Source organism: Neltuma alba, unplaced genomic scaffold, assembly GCF_004799145.2.
Source record: "Neltuma alba isolate B1F8T4 unplaced genomic scaffold, ASM479914v2 tig00005605_pilon, whole genome shotgun sequence".
NCBI lineage: Eukaryota > Viridiplantae > Streptophyta > Magnoliopsida > Fabales > Fabaceae > Neltuma > Neltuma alba.
In genome coordinates, this window is record NW_021634171.1 from 42,550 (window position 1) to 67,018 (window position 24,469).

The 24,469-nt window shown below is 35.7% G+C and overlaps 5 pseudogenes; 2 read left to right on the forward strand and 3 right to left on the reverse strand.

Moving 5' to 3' along the window:
• Positions 1 to 1,000: 1,000 nt before the first annotated feature.
• Positions 1,001 to 2,127, reverse strand: LOC114748082 (uncharacterized; annotated as a pseudogene).
• Positions 2,128 to 5,178: 3,051 nt separating this feature from the next.
• LOC114748083 (uncharacterized) lies at positions 5,179 to 11,170 on the reverse strand (annotated as a pseudogene).
• A 1,104-nt stretch (positions 11,171 to 12,274) lies between these two features.
• LOC114748089 (1,4-dihydroxy-2-naphthoyl-CoA thioesterase 1-like) lies at positions 12,275 to 13,051 on the forward strand (annotated as a pseudogene).
• Positions 13,052 to 21,547: 8,496 nt separating this feature from the next.
• Positions 21,548 to 22,120, reverse strand: LOC114748092 (50S ribosomal protein L3-1, chloroplastic-like; annotated as a pseudogene).
• Positions 22,121 to 23,659: 1,539 nt separating this feature from the next.
• LOC114748085 (1,4-dihydroxy-2-naphthoyl-CoA thioesterase 1-like) lies at positions 23,660 to 24,459 on the forward strand (annotated as a pseudogene).
• Positions 24,460 to 24,469: the final 10 nt, after the last annotated feature.

Consider the following 24,469-nt stretch of genomic DNA (forward strand, 5'->3'; position numbering starts at 1 on the left):
TGCCGAAAATAATTTATCCATATCCTCTACTATTTATTTTTGTCGTTCCTTAGATATTGACCGTTCCATTATTTAGTGCAGAATGAGAACCTCGAACACATCAGATCCCCCCAAATTGGGCAATAGAGTGGTTTAGGCTTGCTCATTTTTTTCTTTTTCAAAGAAAAACATTGTGATAATTAGTTAGGTCAAGATGCCCCCATCGTAATATACCTATATTACAAAGTTCAAGCATTTTACTTTATACTGAAATTGAGCATTCCACACAATCCATTACTGTTAGTGACAGAGACTCAGCATCCAACTATCCCATTCCTAATTGGGAGAGTATTTTGAATTTTCTTTGTTTCATATTATATATATAGTATAAAAATAATAGTACTACCTCCGGTCCTTAATATAAGACCTTATTTTATTTTTATTTTTATTTTAAATATAAAATCCCAATCCATTTTGTCTTTCATATTTATGTATTTTTTTCAAAGTAGTCCTTCTAATAATAGTAGTTCTGGCCAATACATTTGATTAGCAAGAATATTTTAGAAAATATAATACTTATTTATTACAAATAACTAACTTAACTTATTTCTTTAATATCATCAAATTAGTCAAGTAGTTCTTATAATTAGGACTGGAGATAATATCGTCTTTAAAAAGATTTTAATTTTATTGTACAAATCAATTTTATTTATGTGTAGAACAGAAGAAGTGATATGCGGGAGGCTTTAATTTCTATTTTTTGTCACTACATGATACATACACGGATAGAATATCTGACTACGCGCGCTCGGTTAATAAAAAGAAAGAAACTGGTTCCGTATTGTTTGGCGCCAATAATCTCGAATTGGCTATTCATAGAGATGCGGAAGCCGGAAGCCCAAATGATAAAAAAAACATGGAAATATTTTATTCAAATAAACTTAATTCTTACTCATACAGTGAAAGTATGACTCTCACATAACAAATCAAATTGAAAAGTTACATCAACGTAGTGCGAATAGTAAAGAAACAGCAACCATTGAATATTATTTTGTAAGAAGAGATCGCAATATTTGACGTTTACCCAGCTCTGGACTTTATTGTTTTCTCAAGGCGTTATTCATATTTTTTCTTAAAAAGGCATGACTCACACCTTGCAGAAAGCAATGATGCAGTTCTATACTTGTCCTCGCCACCCACCACCGGCATAGCCACTCCCGGCTTCGCAGGGTTCTCAAAATCCGGCCTATAGGTCTTTCCCAGCACACCGTCAACATCAGAAGACAACTTGGTGAACCTGAACTGAACTTCCAAGTGGGCGAAGCAGTCATCTGAAGGCAATTGGTAGTTGTGAATCCTGTCGTCTTCCTTCGTCACCGGCACCACGTTCACCATGATTTCAGCCACGTCCTGGATTGTCACCATCACGCTGTTCTTATTAGCCACTCTCTCCACCTTGATGTCTTGTTTCGGAGAGTTCCATTGGAGAGCGAGCCTTCTGGGAGGACCACATCATTGCCATTGTAGGTGAACCTGAGATGGTCGACGTCGTCGTTCCACTGTGCAGTCTTGCTGGCTTCGAGAGAGAAAGTCTGAGACTTGGACAGGATGCCGAGGGCTTGGATCCAAGTATAGTCTCGGCTTCGACCGGCTGGTCTGTGTCCGATGAAGCGGGCGTTGATCTGGAGATCAGAGTCCGAGACCAAGGCGAAGTGTTCGAAGCTCTTTCCGTGGAAGTAGAACACCCTGCCATCTCCGCCGATGAATCGAGGATCGTAGCATCCAGATCCTGGTGCGTTGCAGTTGGGTTTCCGTTCTAAATCATCAAAACATGAAATCAATTAAGCTAATAATCTAGTGATGGGTGTTCGATACCAAGATAGAATCTTAAAAGTAAGCTTGCGAAATGAAAGAGAGCTTACTTCTGCAGACAGCCTTGCAAACAGGTTGGTCACAGTCAATGAAGCAGACCTTAGCCTGAGGATCAGTGGATTCGCTGGTTGGGCATTCGGATGGGCATCTGATGTACTTTCCAGAGCATCTGGTTTTGTGGCCACAGTAGAGTGCATAATAGGCCTGGGCTTGGATCAAACTTGAGACCAACACCAGACTGATAATCAGGATGGAACTGCCTTTAGCGATCTCCATATCGTATGTTCCCTGCGAATAATATATGAAGAAACAGTTGATGATGATGGGGGTGTCCCAAACTTGCCCTGCATTATATAGAGGAAAAATCATCAAGTGGGTTGCTTCTGAATTGTGAAGGAAGCTTTTGCAAACTTGTGACGTGATTCATTGTTGGCTCAAACTGGAAGTATGAACATGGGATTCCCTGATTGAATGAAGAATTAAAAAGGATATTGGATATTGGATACATGCATGCAGTTCATTCTTGTAGAAGGGTACATGGTGAAGGTGATGTTATTCGATGGATTGAAGCAGTATTGCCATGATTCGCGGGATACACGCTGCTTGCCAAATCAGTTCTTAGTTGGGACACGCATGCTTATGGGGATGGCAAGCAGCTATGGTTGATGAGACCTAGCTTAGCATGAAAACAACAATAATAGAACGGACCGGTGAAATCTACATCATTGAGATATAGTTTTAATGGTATAAGGGTGTAAATTTTCCAGCTAATAACTTTTAAACAGAAAACATTTTTAAAAAAACAAAAATATATTCCTTCCCATTCCTATTATAAGTTTCAAATAACTAATTCATAGATAATGAATAATTAGTTTAAAATAATAAATAGGTTAGAAAAATACTTTTGTTTCTAAATATGCCTTATAATAAATGAGAAAAAAATAAAAGAGAATATGTGTAAAAAAAATGTGACAAAAGAGAAATAATTGGAACTAGTTTCAGTGCTCATCGCCTTGATGAGTACTCTAAACTTATCAGATCTGAAATGTGTATATCTGATTTGAACGGCCTAGATTAAAAATATTTAATTAATTATTTTTAAATAAAAAATATTTTTTGAAAAAAATGATGGTTAAGAGATTATCTCTATTTTATATTCTATACATAATAAAATAATTTTTTTGAATAAATAAATAAAAAACCAAATCTAAACCATTTAAATAAAATATGGATGATCCAAATCTAATAAATTTAGAGTACCGAAACTAGTTCTGAAATAATTAAGAATAATATTAAAAAAATACATTAAATGTTAAGACGAATCTAAAGTGAAGCTCATAAAATAGACTATACTTCTTCTCTAATTTGAACCTTATAAATAGGGCCGTAGAAAATATAAAATTACATTTTGATTGTTCATATTAAGTTTGAACAGTTGAGGGTTGAGATTTTATGAAATTACTGTGATGAAACCGACATTGACTTTTAATAGAACGTGTGTCCTTTGTTTAACGTAAATTATGGGAGGCGTGTAGAGAGAAAAAAGGAAGAACATGGGTCAGAGGGTGTTGCCGATTGAACTCATGACACGGGCGCCGAGAAGCCCAAAAAAGTTAGAAGGAAAAATAAATTAAACTTCTTGTTTATCATGCATTGTTTTTATTTACAAAATTATTTTTGTCCTTCATTTATGTATTTATTTATTTTCATATTTAAATTATTTATTTTTTATCATGTTTTTTTTTCAAAATTATATGTTAATATTTGCCATGTTAATGCTGGTAATTTAAGTTCTTTTAATAATAAATTTATATTTTTTAAAAAGTGTTAGTCATAAGACTATTTTTATTTCAAATTTTGTATCTATTAAAATAAAAAATATTTAAAACATATAAAAATTTAAATTAAATTTGAACCATCTAAGATTAAAATTAGTCTAAGTGGTTCAAATGAGCTTTTTTTTTTTCCCAGATTATCCTTTTACCCAAATGATAAGAGACTAATCTTTTAGGGCACTGTCAAGCACCGTAACGGAGACCCCTTCTAATGATGTTTTTTCTATATACATCATCCTAAGGATTGAACTTAAGCTATAATGTTTAAGGTGTTTAATTCTCTACACTTATTGGTTCAAATGAGTATTTTTGTGATAATTACGAAATATGCTGTATATGAATCTGTCCATTATGGCCCAAAACAAAAAAAATCATGCCCATTTGCCAAGCCTAGGTCGGGTTGATCGCGAACTCAACAATCAACATCTAATACAAATGCTTATCCAAAAACATCTAATACAAATACAAAGTGGGCTTAGTGTTGTGTTCAGTGTTTTTATTTTAACCCAAGGTTTGACCGGAAACTCTACTTTAGTGTAAAATAAACAGTTTTTTATGTCATATTAAAATAATTTTAAATTAAGAGATTTACTATTTTGCAAGGGTGACCTAATATATTTTGATGAAAAGAAATTCTCAGAGGTGAAAGCTGTGGAAGATATTGAAGGAGACGGACGCGCTGGCACGATCCTTGTCTCATCACTCATTCCTTCCTCCTGTAAGTAATAAACAAGTCTGCAAATGCATGGTGTGAATATGAATTAAGTTAATTTTGATATTTAATTGTTGTTCACAACCACTAGGGGGATCCGGGGAGAGTTATCAGAAGGAGAAAATATCAGAAGCCGACGGTAGCTAGTGTACATGAGATTGGCTGGGTTTGAGGAAGACCAAAGTACCTCCTATGACTCGACGTAGCATTACAATTATGCCATTGATGATTATTTTTATTTGAAATGGTACAAACCGACCGTGATTAAAAATTATTTACGTTTTTGTAACCGGCGGCCCTTAGATTCTCTTAAGTTCAATCCAACTCAGGTAATATTACGCATAGGCAAAGACGGTTCACTCAATTATCTCTTAATTGCGAGTTATGTTTCCTTAACCTTTTAAGTTTCATTATATATATAGTTAAACTCACAAGAAATAAACTGTAACCAACTCCTATATTTAATTTTGAATTCACTATTAATAGACATTATTTTAGTTTTTATTTTTAATTTTTTTAAGTCCTGAAACATTTGCATATAGAGAAGAGGAAGCCCAATGGATAAAGAAAAACAAGCAAATGCTTTGTTTGAATAAACTTAATTCTTATTCATACGCTGAACGTACGACTTCCACAACAAATCAAATTGAAGAACTTAAATTAGCTGAATGCAAGTAGTAAAGGCACAGCGACCGCTGACTGTAAGAGGAGATAGCCGTATTTCACTTCAACCCACAGCTTTAGACTTTATTGTCTTCAATACGCCGCAGGAGGCATTACTCACTTCTTGCAAACAATTCCAAGACCATATAAGAACTTGGTGCAATCAAGAGTCGCATGCTCTGCCACTGCATTCTCAGCTTCCCTCTCAGTGGATGAATTTTCCTGCGAGAATATGCATGACTCACAGCTTGGAGAAAGCAGGGATGCAGTTCTATACTTGTCTTCGCCGCCAACCACTGACTTGGCCACTCCAGGCTTCGCCGGGTTCTCAAAATCCAGCCTGTATGTCTTTCCCAGCACACCATCCACATGAGAAGACAACTTGGTGAACCTGAACTGAACTTCCAAGTGGGCAAAGCAGTCATCTGAAGGCAGCTGGTAGTTGTGAATCCTGTCATCTTCCTTCGTCACCGGCACCACGTTCACCATAATTTCCGCCACGTCCTTGATTGTAACCATCACGCTGTTCTTATTAGCCACTCTCTCCAACTTGTTGTCTTGTTCTGGAGAGTGGACTTGGAGGGCGAGCCTTCTGGGAGGACAACATCGTTGCCATTGTAGCTGAACTTGAGAAGGTCGACGTCGTCGTTCGATTGTGCCTCCTTGCTGGCTTCGAGTGAGAAAGTCTGAGACTTGGAGAGGATACCGAGGGCTTGCATCCAAGCATAGTCTCGGCTTCAGCCGGCAGGTCTGTGTCCTATGAAGCGAGCGTTGATCTGGAGGTCAGAGTCGGAGACCAGGCGAAGTGTTGGTTGCTCTTTCCGAGGAAGTAGAACACTCTGCCGTCCCCGCCTATGAATCAAGGATCATGTTAAAATAGGAGTATTTGTAATTTAATAATCTGTCGTATTACTCAATACGACATTTAGGTTCTTTAACCTTCTTGGTTTATTTTTATCTTCTGCTTCTTATAAATAGGAGTCGGGCCTTGAGTCTTAGTTAGAGGGGTCCATGTGTTGTACATTACTCTAGTTCAGTAATACAAAATTTCCATTCAGTTTCTTTGTGCGTTGCTGTATCAGTATTGGGCCCAAAATTCCACATGGTATCAGAGCCGAGGGTTTTCCCTCTCTTCGAATAGCAAGCCCGTTTTCTTCCCTAAACCGAGATTCAATCTTTCTCAACCCCACGAACAGAGTCTTCCATGGCGGACGAAAAGACTGCGGCCGAGAACCTACCATTCACTCATCCCCTGCACCTCCATCCATCGGACACGCAAGGGGCCTCAATCATCTCCCACGTTCTCATCGGCACAGAGAATTACACGGTTTGGAGTCAAGCAATGAAGATCGCTCTGTTGGGGAAGAATAAACTCGCATTCATCACTGGAGCTTGCAAGAAAGAAAACCACGACGAGGCACTGCACGACCAGTGGGAGCGGTGCAATGCCGTGGTCTTGTCCTGGATCCTCAACTCGCTCTCAAAGGAACTCACGAATGGGGTTATATTCTTCCAGAACGCACACCACGTATGGATTGATCTCAAGGAGAGGTTTGATAAAAAGAATAGAGCTCGAATTTTCGCCCTTCACCGAGAAATCACCTCCCTGAGACAAGGATCCCTCTCAGTCGCCGCATATTTCTCGAAGTTAAAGGAACTTTGGGAGGAACAGTCGGTGCTAGTCACTCTGCCCTCCTGCACATGCGAGACCTCAAGAAGCTATGCTCAAATTGTTCAAGAACAGAAGCTTCTTTAGTTCTTGATGGGCCTCAGTGATTCGTATCATCACGCAAGAAGCCAGATCCTCCTGATGAACCCTCTACCAGGAGTGAACGAAGCTTACGCCATGATAATTCAAGACGAGACTCAGAAATCGATCGCCAGTAATGATAGGCCGTCCCTAGGAGAAGGAATTGCAATGGCCGCCAGGGGGCGTGGTCATGGAAGAGGCCGCGGACGAGGGGAGAGTAATCTTGAGTGTACACATTGCAAAAGAAAAGGACACCTGAGGGAGAATTGCTACCAATTAGTGGGATATCCTCCCAATTTCAGAGGAATTCGAACCAAGCAGATCAAAGAGGGGGGACAAGCTGCGTCCGATTCAACTCATGATCCAGAGGCATATGCAAATGAAGCAACCACGGTAGCACCAAGCTTCACCAACGAGCAATATCAGAAACTCCTAGAGCTTCTGAAGAAGGAGTCAGAGACCACCGTTCACGCCTTGACCGGTACAGGTTTGGCGATTCCTAATTCTTATAATGTAGCTTATGTCAATTGGATTCTTGATTCTGGAGCTACAATACATATGGTAGGAAGCCTAGAATTACTTGAGAATTATAAGATTTATAATGGTCCTATTCGATCAATTAGGTTACCTGATGGAAATCGTGTGCCTGTAACTCACATAGGAACGGCTAGAATATCTGATGATATAGTTATATCTGATGTCCTGCATGCTCCACTTCTGAAATTCAATCTCATATCAATTTCTAGATTTACAAAAGAGTATAAATGCGTTGTATCTTTCTTTCCTGACCTCTGTGTAATGCAGGGCCTTCAGGATGGGAAGATGAGGATGATTGGTAAAGAGATTAGTGGATTATACTACTTGAAAATTGCTAGATCTGGTCATATTGCTAGTGCTGTTCAAAGTGATCATAAAATTGTTAATAGTTCTGATGTTTGTCTTTGGCACCAAAGATTGGGACATGCCCCTTTTTCTGTTATGAAGCATCTAAATTTTGTAATAAAGGATAGTTCCTTGATGAATAAAGTTTGTGATGTTTGTGCTCAATCCAAGCAGACAAAGTTCCCGTTTACTGTTAGCTGTATAAAAAGTAAGCAAATTTTTGAACTTTTGCATATTGACGTTTGGGGTCCATATAGGACTCCAACACATCATGGATACCAGTATTTTCTGACCATAGTCGATGACTTCTCTAGAGGAACTTGGATATTTTTAATGAGGAATAAATCTGAATCTGTTACACATATTAAAAATTTCTCTGCCTATGTATCAACTCAATTTCATACGAATGTTAAAAGAATTAGAAGTGACAATGGATCAGAATTTAAGAACAATGAATTGAGAAGTTTCTTACAAGAAAAAGGCATTATCCATGAGACCTCTTGTCCCTATACTCCAGAACAAAATGGAGTGGTTGAAAGAAAACACAGAACAATAATGCAAGTAACTAGGAGTCTGATGTTGGAGTCACATGTGCCTGTAGAATATTGGGGTGAGTGTGTGAAAATGGCTGTCTATTTGGTGAATAGAATTCCTTCCAAAGTATTAGGATACCAATCACCCTATGAGAAGGTTTATGGAACCCAACCAGATCTGAATAATTTGAAAGTCTTTGGTTCTCTAGCTTATGTCACAGATCTTAGAGTTACTGACAAATTGCAGCCTAGAGCTATTCCTTGTGTCTTTCTAGGATACCCTGAAAATCAAAAGGGTTATGTTCTCCTTGATTTAAACACAAAAACGGTTCTGGTAAGTAGACATGTAAACTTTCTTGAGAATAAGTTTCCCTTTAAAGATGCTGTGAGAAAAGAGCAAAGGGGAGTTAATCAAGACTTAAGAGAAATGTTCTGGTTTGAACCAGAAAGTATACAGATACAAAATAGTACAAGAATTCCAGTTAACAATGAAGCTAACAGTGAGAACCATGAGCTAACAAGCAGAAATGAAACAGATATTATTCATGGGCAAAATGAAATAAACAACCAACATCAATCTACCCCAATTAGGCCCATTAGGGATAGAAGACCCCCCATTTGGTCAAATGATTATGTTTGTTCCCTCCTTACTTCTGGAACTAAACAGGAACAGCGACAGAAGCAATGTAAATATCCTATTCATGACTACTTGTCTTATTCTAATATTTCTCCCGATTATATATGCTTTCTCAATGCCATTGACTCTGTATCTGAACCAACAAAATACCAGCAAGCCGCAAAAGATGAAAATTGGATAAGGGCAATGAAAATTGAAATAGAGGCTCTTAAGAGCAATCATACCTGGGATATAGTTCCGTTGCCTAAGGGTAAAAAGCCTATAGGATGCAAATGGATATATAAAATTAAGTATAATTCTGATGGGAGTATAGATAAATATAAGGCTAGGTTAGTTGCAAAAGGATACAATCAAAAGGAAGGGATAGATTATCATGAAACTTTCTCCCCTGTGGTTAAAATGTTTACAGTTCGGTTAGTATTGAAATTGGCTGCTTTAAATAAATGGAATTTGTTCCAAATGGATGTACATAATGCCTTTTTACATGGAGACCTTGATGAGGAAGTGTATATGTCAATCCCTGAAGGATTTGACATTAAGGGGGAGAATATGGTGTGCAAATTAAGAAAATCTCTCTATGGGTTGAAACAAGCCTCTAGACAGTGGAATCAAAAGCTGTCACAAGCTTTAAAATTAGGAGGTTTTGAACAGAGCAGGAATGACTATTCTTTGTTTATTAAGAACTGTGATGATGGTATTGTTTTGATTCTGGTTTATGTTGATGATCTTTTAATAACTGGAAGTTCAGAAAAGGGGATTAAACTAGCAAAAGATTTTCTGCATAATACTTTCAAAATTAAGGATCTTGGATTAATGAAATATTTCCTTGGTATAGAAATGGCTAAATCTAAAAAGGGGATAGTGTTATCCCAAAGGAAATATGTTCTGGATTTACTTTCTGAAACAGGAATGAGTGGGTGCAAGCCCTTAGCAGTCCCTTTTCCACAAAAGCTCAAGCTTATGCCTTATGAAAAGGGTAAGAGCAAAGAGGAGGAGTTGTTGGAGAACCCAGAAAGCTACAGAACGTTGGTTGGTAAGTTAATATATCTAACTATGACCAGACCTGACATTTCCTTTTGTGTGCAGACCCTCAGTCAATTTATGCATTGTCCAACCAAAGCACACATGGGGGCTGCACGAGGAGTATTGAGATATCTAAAGGGACGACCTGGACTTGGGATATTCCTTAGCTCAGAAGGGATTTTCCAATTGGAGTGTTACTGTGACTCAGATTGGGCTTCATGTAGTTTAACAAGGCGCTCAGTTACTGGATACTTGCTTAAGTTTGCTGGGTCTTTAGTCATGTGGAAGACAAAGAAGCAAAGCACAGTCTCAAAGTCTTCAGCTGAAGCTGAATACAGAGCATTGAGCATGGCTACATCTGAGATTGTCTGGGCATTGGGACTGCTTAAGGATCTGAAGATTCAGCACCAGCAACCAGTGAGTATCTTCTATGATAGTCAAGCGGCGATACATATAGCAGCAAATCCAGTCTATCATGAGCGTACTAAACATATAGAGGTAGACTGTCACTTCATCAGAGAAAAGTGGGAACTGAAGCAAATTGATTTAAAACACGTGAGGTCTGCTGATCAATAGGCTGATATTCTGACCAAAGCAGTTGGGGGAGATGTTCAAAGGAAATTATTAGTCAAGTTAGGGACTATAGATTTGTACAGCCCCAAACTTGACGGGGAGTGTTAAAATAGGAGTATTTGTAATTTAATAATCTGTCGTATTACTCAATACGACATTTAGGTTCTTTAACCTTCTTGGTTTATTTTTATCTTCTGCTTCTTATAAATAGGAGTCAGGCCTTGAGTCTTAGTTAGAGGGGTCCATGTGTTGTACATTACTCTAGTTCAGTAATACAAAATTTCCATTCAGTTTCTTTGTGCGTTGTTGTATCAGTATTGGGCCCAAAATTCCACAGATCAAAGCATCCTGATCCTGGTGCGTTGCATTTGGGTTTCCGTTCTAAAGCATCAAAACATGAAATCAATTAGGCTAACAATCTAGTGACGAGTGTTTGATCGTGATAAAATCTTAAAAGCAAGCTTGCGCAATGAAAGAATGCTTACTTCTGCAGACAGCCTTGCAAACAGGTTGGTCACAGTCAATGAAGCAAACCTTAGCATGAGGATCATTTGATTCACTGCTTGGGCATTCAGATGGGCATCTGATGTACTTTCCGGAGCATCTGGTTGTGTGAGCACAGTAAAGTGCATATTAAGCGTGGGCTTGGATCAAACCGGAGACAAACACCAGAAGGATAATCAAGATGGAACTGCCTTTAGCGATCTCCATATTGTGTTCTCCGTTAACAGAGTATGGATGAAACAGTTGATGATGCAACCACCTAATCTTGCCCCTGCATTATATAGGGGTATCATCAAGGGAGTTGCTTCTGAAATGTGAAGGAGGCTTGGGCAAACTTGTAATGTAATTCAGAGTTGGCTCAAACTCAAAGTATGAACATGGGTTTCCCCGATTGAACGAAGAATAAAAAAGAATCTAAGCATGCATGAAGTTTATTGCTATGGAAGGGTACATGAAGGTGTTAGATGGATTGAAGAAAGTATTGGCCGGATTTGCGGGATATACGTACAGATTGCGAAATCAGTTCTCAGTTGGGACGGGCATGCTTCTGGGGATGGCAAGCAGCATAGTTGATAGTTGATGATGCATAGCTTCCTGTGAAAACAACAATAATAGAAAGTGGGTCATTTGTTTAATGCAAAATAAATGATAATGAAAAGAATCTAGGGGGCATCTAGAGGGAAAAATGGGAAAACGAACGTGGGTCAAGGGAGTTGCTAATTGAACACATGAGGTTGGGAGAAATACATACAGTGATAAATTATTATACGTTTGTTATTGTCTTATTCAGTTGTCATTTTTTAAATGTACTCTCGAAATAAAGACATACAGATTATTTTTGTTTAATATTTTTTATTATTTTGCAAAATTTGGGCTTTCAGGCTCTTCAATATTGGACTCTTGCCCGCGGGAGCTGAAAGGTTTGGTTACCAGAGAATGTATGCGATCTGATTCCCCTAAGTTTTACTTTGTGTTTGGGCTTAGCCCTCTTTTGCACCGGAAAAAAAGAAAACTTTTTCAACAGGTTGAGTCTAACGGATTACTTTTTCACAAATCAAAATTCAAATTGTCTGTATTTCTATCCGCCAATAAAATTGCCTATTCAGCCCCCCCAAAAAAAAATTGCCTTTTATATAAGTAATAGTTATATAAGTAATAGTGTTGCCTATAAAAAATGAATTTTTTTAAGAGCAAAGACATCATTACCCAAAAAGCAAAAAAATTAAGGAACTCGATGAAAATGAGACGAACAGATTGAACCGAAATTCATTGCGAGACTTAGCCCCGCAAGCACCTCTCTTGGATTAAATCATGCAGGACCAGTCGACGTCGTCGTCGCCATTGTCATCGGCTGCATCATCAAAGACTGTCGATCTAGATGCTCCCCTTCACTCAATTGGCTTCGAGATCGACGAGTTATCAACTCACTGGGTCACCGGCCGTCTTCCTGTCACCCTCAAATGTTATCAAGTCAACAACATGCCGGGTTTCACTTTGCTTTTCATTTCTTGTTTTTTGTTTTTTGAAACGGTTCTTTCCTTCCTTAGGTTAGCTAATAATCATGTACGAACTGTGCAGGGATTCAGGGTCTTACATGGGGGTGTCTCAGCTATGATAGCAGAGGGGTCTTGCAAGTATTGGAACTCACTTGGCAAGTGGATTTCAAAGGATAGCTGGAATTCAACTCAGCACTAACCTTTGTAAGACGCGCTCAACTCGGTGACCTTGTTTATGTTGAAGCTACCCCTGTCGGTATTGGCAAAACCATTCAGGCAATTTCTCATCTATCCTCTCTCTTTTAATGAGATTATGATATGAGAAAAAGACTTTTCTAAGGGGTGCGCATGGATGTTGAAGGGAAAATGAAAATTTCTTTTCCACTCAGGAATTTGATAGTAAACACGGGAGGAAGCTTACTTTAAATTTTCCTGTGTGATTAATGTAGTAGTTCATGAAGAGTTTGATGTTTAATTGGGGCAGGTTTGGGAGGTGCAACTATGGAAGACAGATCCTTCAAAGCCGAAGGACAAGATAGTGGTATCATCTTCTAGATTGACTGTAATAAGCAACATTCCTGCACCAGAGTAGCATGGTTCTTCACACAATGAAGTTAATACTAATGCAATTAGCTTTACAGGTCTGATGGAACAGAAGTTGAGGCGGATAACAAATATCTTAAGGCTAACAATCCACTTCTGGTAATTTAATATCAATCTGCCAATTGGTGGATTAACACTTTACTTCAAAATATGCCTTGTCCTTCTTGTATACCTTGATTTAATGTCCGTTCTTTTGTTCCAGCTGATCAACTTCTACAAGCGGCGTCTCCGGTTCAATCCAAACTTTTGATCAGACAGGTTCAATGAAGGCTTTGCCTTTTGAAGTCAAATCTTGATGTGTGAAGTTAGTATCTACAAGGTTTACTTTTGTACTTGGATCTTCATGAGTTCCTTGTTAGCGGTAGTGTTTAACACTTGTAGATCTAACATGATAGTGCTATACAAGTGACCCAAACTTGTGTCCTGTCTGATTGACTTTTTCTTTGCTTTTAAAGTATTTTGGGAATTTCGTTTTCTGTTTTGTTCTTCTAATTCAGGAGGAATTTTTCTCAGTCGACCCCCGTAATTCATCAGTAGAAATAAAAAATACCAAAATTGGTTGGATTGGTTATGTTCACCTTTGCCCAATTCTTTTTTCCAAAACGAAATGTTTTTGTTCTTGTTATTATAATGGGTTAATGTGCAAATTTGTCATGGAAGTTTATGCTTAGAAGTATTGGGTATTCAGAAGTATTTTTTGATTCAAGGTCACATTGACCGTTATCTAGATTAAGTTTGACCGTTAGTTAACTAACTATGCTAACTTGGCATATGCATGTGTCATACATGTCATTTTCTTTTTTAGGTTAAGTGCAAATTTGTCTTGAAAGTTTTTATTTAGGAGGTATCTAAAAGTTTTTTAATTGTAGTAATGTTGCCCTAGCTGTTATCCAAATTAAATCTGACCATTAATTAACTAAATATGTTGAGTTGGTAGATCCTCATGTGACCCATTTCATTTTTTTTCAAAGTGAGGATTTAGTAAACTTCAGGAAAATTATTGCTTCTATACTTTTCAAGCCCGTGACTATTCCTGAAATCGACCTCATTGATTACATCTTTCAAGAATTTTCATAAGTTTATCCTCTACGTATATTGGTTACTATATGTTTATGCTATACTTTTGTTTTTCTTAAAAAAGTACTAAATTAATAGTGAATGGCGAAATAATATATATGCGTGGAAAGAGTTATTTTTGTGTGGGAAAAATGATATTAAGGTTATGAACCCAGGAATAAAGTGGATAAGGGAGAAAAAAATGAAGTGAATTATATGTGGATCTATCAACTCAGTATATTTGGTTAGTTAACAGTCAAACTTAATATGCTATAATTTATACTTAACCTAAAAAAGAAAATGACGTTGGCAACACATAGGTCAACTAACGATGAAACTTAACCTAGATAATAGTTAGAGTGATAACCTTCCAGCGTGACATTAAGCTAAAAAATATGACAATTTTGTACCTAAACCCTTATTATAATCATTTAGCCTTAGTAGTTTTAGCCCAATTACATCTTAATTTAGTTTTAACTCGTGTACAATGATTAAAGAAAAGAAACGGATTGGACTGGACGATCCGACCAGCTAAACTCAATTTGGACAAAAAAACTGCTTATATGGTGGAGTCAAATTAGATTGGAGTTAAACCGTCATTAATAAAACCAAAAAGGGTTTCTTAGCTTGACTGAAAAGATATTGAAAAAAATTATAAGAAAAATAAAAAATTAACCGCCCTCAAAATCCTAATATATTTTTACAACATTTATATATACTGTAGTGTTAAAACAGTGGCATATGTATGTTGAATAAGTAAATATGCACCCTTCAAAATTAATATAAAAATAGAAGTAAAGAAAAAAAAGAAGAGGAGAAAAAAGGAAGGAAAAGAATTCTCAAACTAGGATATGAAATTCTAAGGAAAAGGAAACATATGCATGCCATATAATAAAAGAAAAGACTCCAATTACATAATCGATTTGAATAGTCTGGCACAAGAGCTAAACACCAAGGCCTTGATAAAAAGCGAAAAGAAACTATAAAAATAATAGCAGGAGAAAGCTTTAAATCTTTCTGCCAATAAAATTTAAGACTTTTAAATTATTTTTCCTTATTATTATTAGATCCAGAAGTTTCACGAGTCTTCCTGAAATCCTGAAATAAACCAATAAGGGAGTCTAACGCCAGGTAAGCGCAACCAACGCCACAACCGATGAGGATTCTACAAATGATAAGCATGATAGGGTTTTGAGCGGCCGCGGCGCTGATAATCAAATCGATTCCGACAACGAAGAGGTGCGCGATCAACATGGTTAGCGTCCGTCCCACCTTTCTGGTCGCACCGGCAGCGAAGAACAAGGTCGCTGTCAAACTCGACAGGTACAGCAGTACCGACGACGTCACTCCACCTGATCCATTCCACCATAACAATTAGCATTAAAAGGAATTAAGAAAAACGTCGAGAGTGACCCGATCCCAAAAATACTCTAATCTCGCCCACGTAACATTAAAAAAAGAAGAAAAGAAATTAAAAGGGCAGTGAAAAGGAGGATTTGTATTGGACGCTCATCAGTTTTGATGACCACCCAATACCCATTAAATCTGGACCGTCCAAATCTGATTTGGACGGTCCAGATTTAATTTTATTTTTATTTTTTTAAAAATAATTATTTTAATAGGTATATGATAAAAAATGAAGATAATCTTTTAACTATCATTCTTTAAAAATATAATTTTTTTATTTTTAAATAATTATTTAAAAATAATTAAATCTGGACGGTTTAAATTGCTCATTAGTTGATGAGTACCGGATACTCATCACCTGATGAACACTGAGTGCGGACGAGTGAAAAGGGACGGAGTTTGAGGAGAGAGAGGACCCAAAACGCCGGCGTCGTATCCAAATAAGAACCCTTCAGTGGCAGCCATTATGCATGAAATAATTAAGAGCGGACCGATCTTGGCTTCAAAATCGCGGCAGCCTCCAACAAAACCTCGGCCATCCATGGTGCCTCCTTCTGATTCACACAATGCAACTACAGCGGAGGAAGGAGAAAGACAAGCAATGTAAAACTAATAGGGTGTGAGCGAAGGGTTTATACAAAGAGACGTTGTATTTATATTCAACAAGTAATGATGACGACGATGGTGATGGTTTTGATTAAAAAAAATATTAAACTACCCATATCTAAATCCCCACATTTTCTCTAATCACGCATCACACATACTACATGTTTTGGAGAATCAACTAGTATAACACACCACATCATATTTAATTTTTTAAAATATTGGATTAAAAGTAAAAATTTCACAATTTAAAAAAATTACACAAATGTGAAAATTTTAAGACAATATTTATAAAGGCTTTAATTGCATTTGTTGAAATCAATTAATCAAAATATGTTTATTTAAAATACGCATGGTGTTTGTTATGGGGTAATTTGGTATTTTCAAATGTTTAATTTCATACTGGATCCTTCTAAATAGTTAAAATTTTTAAGATCTTCTTTAGTAAATATTATTTTTTTCTAGGTCCGGGACTTAAAAAAAATAATATTTATTAGAACGAATCTTAAAAGTTATAATTATTTAGTAACATTAAATATTAAAATATAAAATTAAAAATACAAAATTACCCCCTCACCTGAAAAGCCTTCATCGCTACATAATTAGATTGTATTCTCTTCAACCCATTTGATTTTATTATATGAAATAATTAGTATATTTTGTTATAAAATCTTTTTATATCATTTTATTTTTAATTAAATTTATTAAAGTTAATTTTTTAAATAATTAGATACCGTGTGGTTTGATTCTTAATATGGAATTGAGATCTTTATTCATATGATTTTTTCGTTGATACAATCTTTATTCATATGATCGATACAAGATATATGGTTTACAAAGGAGGAGATATTGATAACAAAAAATAATAATCTAATACTTCAGATATATTCTCCTAATATCTCAGCTGCTCTAATCCTTTTAAGACCTGGTCAAATAATTTGAATTTATTATTTACATATTTACACATATGACATATTTATCACACCTACTTATGTAGCTACTTTCTAACAAAACAATCAAAAATTCATAGAGCATCTCTCCAAGTTCCTTGATTCATAAATAGACATACAGCGTAGCATAGTAACGCACATAATTAAGTCAATGATCTCTTTTAGAGTATTCTCCTCTGATAAATATTATCAAATGGCCAAAAACCAGAAGTACTGCAAGTAGAACATGGAATGTCACTTTTCCTTTAGACAGATTTGTGCTAATTTCTGGATCTATACATCTATCAGAATGTACTTAGAAAACATCAGGAGAGCATGAAGTAATGAAAGGAAAAGGATACACAGGCCACCAAGTAAGCATGAATCAGTCAAAGACAAAAATGCATATCAAGTTGTTCATTCACAAATGCCTATAGTAGTTTTTTTATTTTATGACAACAGATTTTTGCAGAGGTCAACGTTTCGTGTTACCTTTGAATAGAAGAAGAAGTTTCCAGAGGAGCCCATCTGAAGGAGTTCCTCTAGACAGAGTGTTTCTAAAGAGAAGCTTTTTCTTACCCGATAAGTCACTTCATCTTCCCCCCAGGCACTAGGTTTAAGGTGTTTTCCTCTGACTTTGATGCTATGTTTGGATAGAAAGAAAATGAGGGAAGAAGAAAAACTAGAGGAAAAAAAATGGAGGGAGAAGTTAGTTTTTCTCTGTTTGGATGAGGAAGGAAAAGTGGAAAAAAGAAAAGTTAGGAAAAAAATGAGGTGGGTCTTACGCTTTATTTTGCTCTCGACTTTTCTCTCCACAAATATAGAAAATAAGAAGAAAACACATCTTTCCTCTCTAGCCTTGCATTTGTTTTTTTTCCACAAAATAATAGCTATTTATTATTATTTATTTATTTCATTTTATTATTTTTCCTATATTCGTTTGATTGAACAGTAAAATAATTAAAATTGCAAAAATCCTTTTAAAAGAAAAACCAAAGAGGAAAAAAAAAAAGTAAAGATGTTGCTTTGGTTGTTCTTTTTGGCATTACACAAATGTCATTTTTTTTCTTCTAAAAGAAAGACACTTTTTTTAATAAATTATTTAATATTAAAATATAATAACACGATAATATATCTTGATCAAATAATTTGATTTAAATAATTTGATGATGTTAATGTCAACACGGTTTTTTCATTATAATATTTAATTCAGATTTAATCATGACACATTTTGATATAAAAGTAAGAGTATTTTAGTTTTATTTATATATTTATTTATTTTCTTTTCTCTTATTTTTTTTTTGTAATTTTGTCCATCAAAATAGGAAGAGTGATAATATTTTCTTTCAAGTTTTCTTCTCTCTCCAATTTCTCTCATCTCATTTTCTTTTCTCTTAGTTTTTCTTTCTATCCAAACAGAGGGTGAGCCTCTCCAGTTTCATGCGAAGTGAGACTCATAGTTTGGGTCAGACATTATCCAAAATAGACAGATTTTTCAGAAAACTTTAGTTGGCCCCAAAACTAAGGTTTTTGCTTCCAAAACCATGGTTCATGAAAAGCAAAACAATGTTGCTTTTTGAAAATATGGTCTTTTTTTTTTTCTTTTAACATTGTAATATTATTTTCAGTCCTTAATATAAGAGTTTTTTGACTAATTTGAGTAGATTAAAAAATTAGTTAAGTTAGATATTTGTAATAAATAGGTATGTTTTTCCTAAAATACCCTTTCTAATCATGTGTATTTGCTAAAAGTACTATTTGATAATATTTAACATGTGTAACTACTACAAAGACTACTTTAAAAAAATAATAGATATGAGAAATAAAATGAAATGACATTTTATATACCAAATTGAATATCAAATAGCTCTTAGATTAAAAAGATAGTATATTGTTAAAAAAACTAATTGTGAAAAAATATTATGAAATTTCATGTTTAAAATCTTTAAGATAAGATAACATTTTTTTTGCTGGCCAAAAAAAATCATTTCTCTAAAAACGTTTTTAATCTTATATTTTATAAATACATATACATATATTAATTATTTACTAAATACATTTTTTATATATTATTTATTATGGTGGAAAAAATAATATAAAACAAATTTATTACTTCAAATAAAAATACATTATAAAATCTATCTTTTCTGTAATTATCATATTAACTTCTACACGTAGAAAAAGTGTTTCTAATAATAATTATCTAGACACTCTTATTTTATCAGAATTTTTTTTCATAAAATCTATTTTTTCAAAATTATTCTAAAAATAATTTTTTTCTCAGAAATTATTCTTCAAATTATGATTTCATTCTATTCAAACACCTCCTAAGAGACTGAGAGGCAAAGTGTGAAGGCAGAAATGAGGGACGAGACGCGAAGTGACAGAGGCAACCAGTTTTTTTTTTGGTTAGGTGGCTAAATTTTTAGGAGGCGAGAAATTTTTTTAAAAGATTTTCTCTCTTTTCCCCTCATAACCAGCGAATTTTGAAAATTTCCTCCTTAAACGAGATTATAACTTAGCTATTGCTATTTATAAAACTTAGCTATTGCTAGCACTTCTCACACACACACATATATATTTTAAATTCATTTTTCAAATTAATTACCAACTATACATTTTAATTTTCTATAATTATTTCTAACTATTTATTTTAATATCTTCTTTCAGACAAAGTGATAATGATTAAAATTTCCAACAATTTATGTTATACGCATAATTTTTTCAGATCACTAAATTCAATTTATTTTTTTAAAAAATTTCACTCAAGAAGCCGTTTCAAAAGTTACAAAACAGCAAATTACAACCCATCCTCTATAAATATCCCACCCATCACTTTTTTACTTCCACATCTACCTTTTCCTCTCCTCTCTTCCAACCCTCCTTATTCTGAGTATGCTTTTCTTATTTGTTTAAACACCTACTGTTACATTATTAATTACATTTTGTTAATATTGTTCTTTTTCCTTCCGGGTATTTTGATCCCTTACTCTTGCTGAAGGTTTAATGATTTTCACAAGAATTAACAAAACAAATACCAATGTCATGTAACAAAAGATACATATCACAATGGTTAAAGACACAAATTTCAATAATGACATTGGTTGCTTATTATAGAACAACAATAACAAACCTTATCCCACTAGGTGGGATCGGCTATATAGATCGCACGATGCCTATAAAAAAAAATCACTGTCAATGAATGACATATGGGAAATAATATATGCAAGAAATAGAACTTCATTAGCAATAATTTGGATTACAAGCGCATGAATAATAGCAATATAGAGCTTTTAGCCTAGGCGGGAGAGAGTGTGAAAAAAAAAAAAAAACAGTTAAACTAATGAAGGCAATAGAGAAAGAAAGAAATCTCCTAATTCTTGAGAATGTTCTTGCCCACAATCTTGGCAGGAGCAATCCTCATGAGGTTTCCAGGCTTACCAGGGAGAGCACCTTTGATCAAGACAATTAAGATCTTTATCAATCTTGACAATCTTGAGCTTTCTGATCTTGGTCTTTGTTCCTCCCATCCTACCAGGCATCTTCTTCCCCTTGTTTGTCACACATAATGATATGAAACCAAGTGCTCATCAGTCATCAATCACTTCAAGCTGAGATGAGTTCCTGCGCTAGGTTAGACTTTGTAAGCAAATACAAGTATACTAGTAAAGGATTCATCAGTAAATATAGCTTAGAAACAATAGTTCATTATGGCTTGGAACCCATAGTTCTATGTAGAGATGCAAGAGTCACTTCCACCACATTCTCGTTCCCTCTCAATTTCCTTCCTAAAGATTCTGCGTACCAAACATATCTACTGAACAGAATTTATACACTAAAAGCTGAGGCATAAAATAGTACACACAACATTAGACGTCAGTAAACAAAAACAACTAAGACTATATTCAAATAACTGCACCTGATCTATGCTAATAATGATACTCAAAAGCAGCTAATTACACCTCTTGGTTACACAAATACGACATTCCACCAAAAAAATAAAAAGAAAGAAAATTCCTTGAATGAATAGCCTCACATTCTGCATTCATCCATCCTGCCTGCCCTCTCTACTTGGGAAATTCCTAAAGGTATACTCCTCTGGTCCTATTTATAGGCAGAGAGAGAAGATTTTTTTTTGTCTTATTTATAAGTTACTTTATTAAATTTTTACCATATTATCCTTTATTTATTATAGTGTAGATAGTTATATTTTTTTTGAAAGGAGTATTTATTAAATAGAGGTAAAATTAAAAAGTTGCTATATTTTAATGAAAAATTAATACAATTTAAGATTTTTCTTGGTCTATCACTTGTATCCATCTTAAACTTCTCTGCTAGCATCTTAGGAGTTAGTAAGCGTAAAATGGAACGCTTGATTAGCTGAGAACACCTATCAAAATCCTGAGATTAACATAGTGTATTCCTTTCTCTACTATAATATGAACGCAATATAATAGTATGTTGAAATCACTGAACTGTCAAATATAATATCAAACTGAAATTATTCCCAGCCGAACACAGAGCAAATGGGGAGAGAGAATCAAAACTTGGAACCCCTTGCCAATGGTGATGCCGGAAACATCAACAAGATCCCCCTCCTTGAAAATTTCATCCAATACAAGTCGCTGATTAGGCCCGAACCCTTCCACAGATTGAAGACGAAATTCCTGAAGATGCCTCAGGGGTATATCACCCACCTTCTCAAGATGGTTTCGTCAGTTGTCGATCCCTCGCCCTTTCATATCCCAATTGGACGGCATTGCAGCCATCAGTAGCCTCGGTCTTAATCTGAGTCACAATATTCCCTTCTTTGAAACCCACCACAGTCAATGGAACGACTTCGCCGCTGGGTTCGAAATAAGTCATCATCCCTAATTTTGTTCCCATTACTCCTACGCCAGCCTCCACGCTCATAACCGCCACACCTCTCACTGGTCTTTTGCCTCTTTTAGTCTCTGCATAAAGTTTTGAATGAAGCGGTTCTTGCAATTTCAGCAATGGGTTCTTGATTTGGCGAGGCGAAATTTTGAGAGAGCACGTTAAGTACGAGGTAGAAGCGGCACTGTGGCTAGAAAAAAAGGAGAAACCGGTGAAGAAATTGACAAGGTTGACATTATTGTTTGTATCTGTGGGATTTTGAAATCTAGAGATAAACCATCGATTTTTTTTTTGGCGCTCTGTAGAGAAGAGAAATGGAACCAGAGAGTGTAAACTTCAAAAGTTAGAAGCTTGCGACCTTGCGGAATACAGGAAGACAAATTCTTATCCGGTCCCTGCAGATAAAGCAGCTCGAGATGATTTGGAAGACGACCCGTCCGGAACGGATCATTCGGGAGAAATGGACCATCCAGACCCGCTACTAATTTTACCGGAAAAAATGCATTGCAGTAAATGATTTCATTAACAAGACGGCGGGTGAAAGTGGATTTAGTGAGTAAATTAGTTTGTTGATATATTTTTAGGAATTGTAATTTTCTTTTTTTGTCAGCTATTTTTTTTATTATAAGTAACAAATAGATACTATATCTAGTTTTTTATATAAGAGTTAGTTTAACATTTAATTTGGTCTTGAATATAAATTTCAATTTATTTTGTTACTCGTATATATTCATTTATTAAGGTAGTTCTTCTAGTAGTTGAACATATTAAAAGTTTTATCAATATAGTTTTCTAACTAATGTACATGATTAGCAAAAGTATTTTAAAGACAACACATATTATTATAAATAACTAAGAGAAAATAACAAATAAAGAAGCCCGAAATTAAGATATCCCATTTACAAAGCTAAGGGTGAGAAATGACAAGGAGGGAAGTTATTCTCAAATTAGAATTTTAAAATTTAGGAGAAATGACGAAATGCCTCTTTATTCTTTTTTTAAAAAAGGTTCAATCCCTTCCTGGTGGTAGGCCACTACCGGCGACTGACCGCCAGCCACCAGTGTGATGGTTGCTAGTAGAGTTTGTTTTTTTGTGACTTTTTTTTTTTGTTATGAAAAATTATTAAAGAAAAGTGGTAGAAGTTGGATTTGATTTCACTGCCTCTTTGATCATTTGGATCAACACAAAAAAGGAGATCATTGGACCACCGGACGAAATGGGCTTAGCCTTTAGGTTCAGTTTCTGAACCAATGCCCAATGCACCAAATAACCATTGGATTCTTGCCCGTTGGAGTTGAGAAGTTTGGTTACCAGGGAGTGTATGCGATCTGATTCCCCTAGGTTTTAATTTGTGTTTGGGCTTACGCCTCTTTTATTTAAAAAAAAAAAAACATTGTTTCTCAGGTTGAATCTAACGGATTACTTTTTCACAAATTAAAATTCAAATTGTCTGCATTTACTATCCGCCAATAAAATTGTCTATTCAGCCCCAGCCCAAAAAAATTGCCTTTTATATAAGTAATACTGTTGCCTATAGAAAACGAATTTTTTTACCTATCATATTAGAAATAGTTTTAAATTACATAATTTGCTTGCTCAAAAAAATTTATAATTTGCCATCTTGCTTGGGTGACCTAAAGTATGCCGATCGCGGGCGAGTCAGATTGAATCGGAATTCACTGCGACACTTAGCCCAGCAAGCACCCCTCTCTTGGATTAGATTATGGAGGACCAGTCGTCGTCGTCGGCCGCATCATCAAAGACCGCCGATCTAGATGCTCCCCTTCATGCAATTGGCTTCGAGATCGACGAGTTATCAGCTCACAGGGTCACCGGCCGTCTTCCTGTCACCCTCCAGTGTTGTCAGGTCAACAATATGCCGAGTTTCGCTGTGCTTTCCGTTTCTTTGTTTTTTTTTTTTGAAACGTTTCTTTCTTTCCTTAGTTTTGTTAATAATCATGTACGAACTGTACAGGGATTCGGGTTCTTACATGGGGGTGTCTCTGCTATGATAGCAGAGGGTCTTGCAAGTATTGGAGCTCACTTGGCAAGTGGATTTCAAAGGATAGCTGGAATTCAACTCAGCACCAACCATGTAAGACCTGCTCAATTCGGTGACCTTGTCTATGCTGAAGCTACCCCTGTCAGTATTGGCAAAACCATTCAGGCAATTTCTCATCTATCCTCTCTCTTTTAATGAGATTATGATACGTGAAAAAAATTCTCTAAGGGGTGCGCATGGATGTTGAAGGGAAAATGAAAATGTCTTTCCGCTCAAGAATTTGATAGTAAACATGGGAAGTTTTTTCTTTAAATTTTCTTATGTGATTAATGTAGTAGTTCATGAAGAGTTTGATGTTTAATTGGGGCAGGTTTGGGAGGTGCAACTATGGAAGGCGGATCCTTCAAAGCCGACGGACAGGATCTTGTATCATCTTCTAGATTGACTGTAATAAGCAACATGCCTGTACCAGAGCATGCAAAGCTACCGTTCTGAGGGTAAAGAAACATGCAAAGCTGTGAAACTGACTGT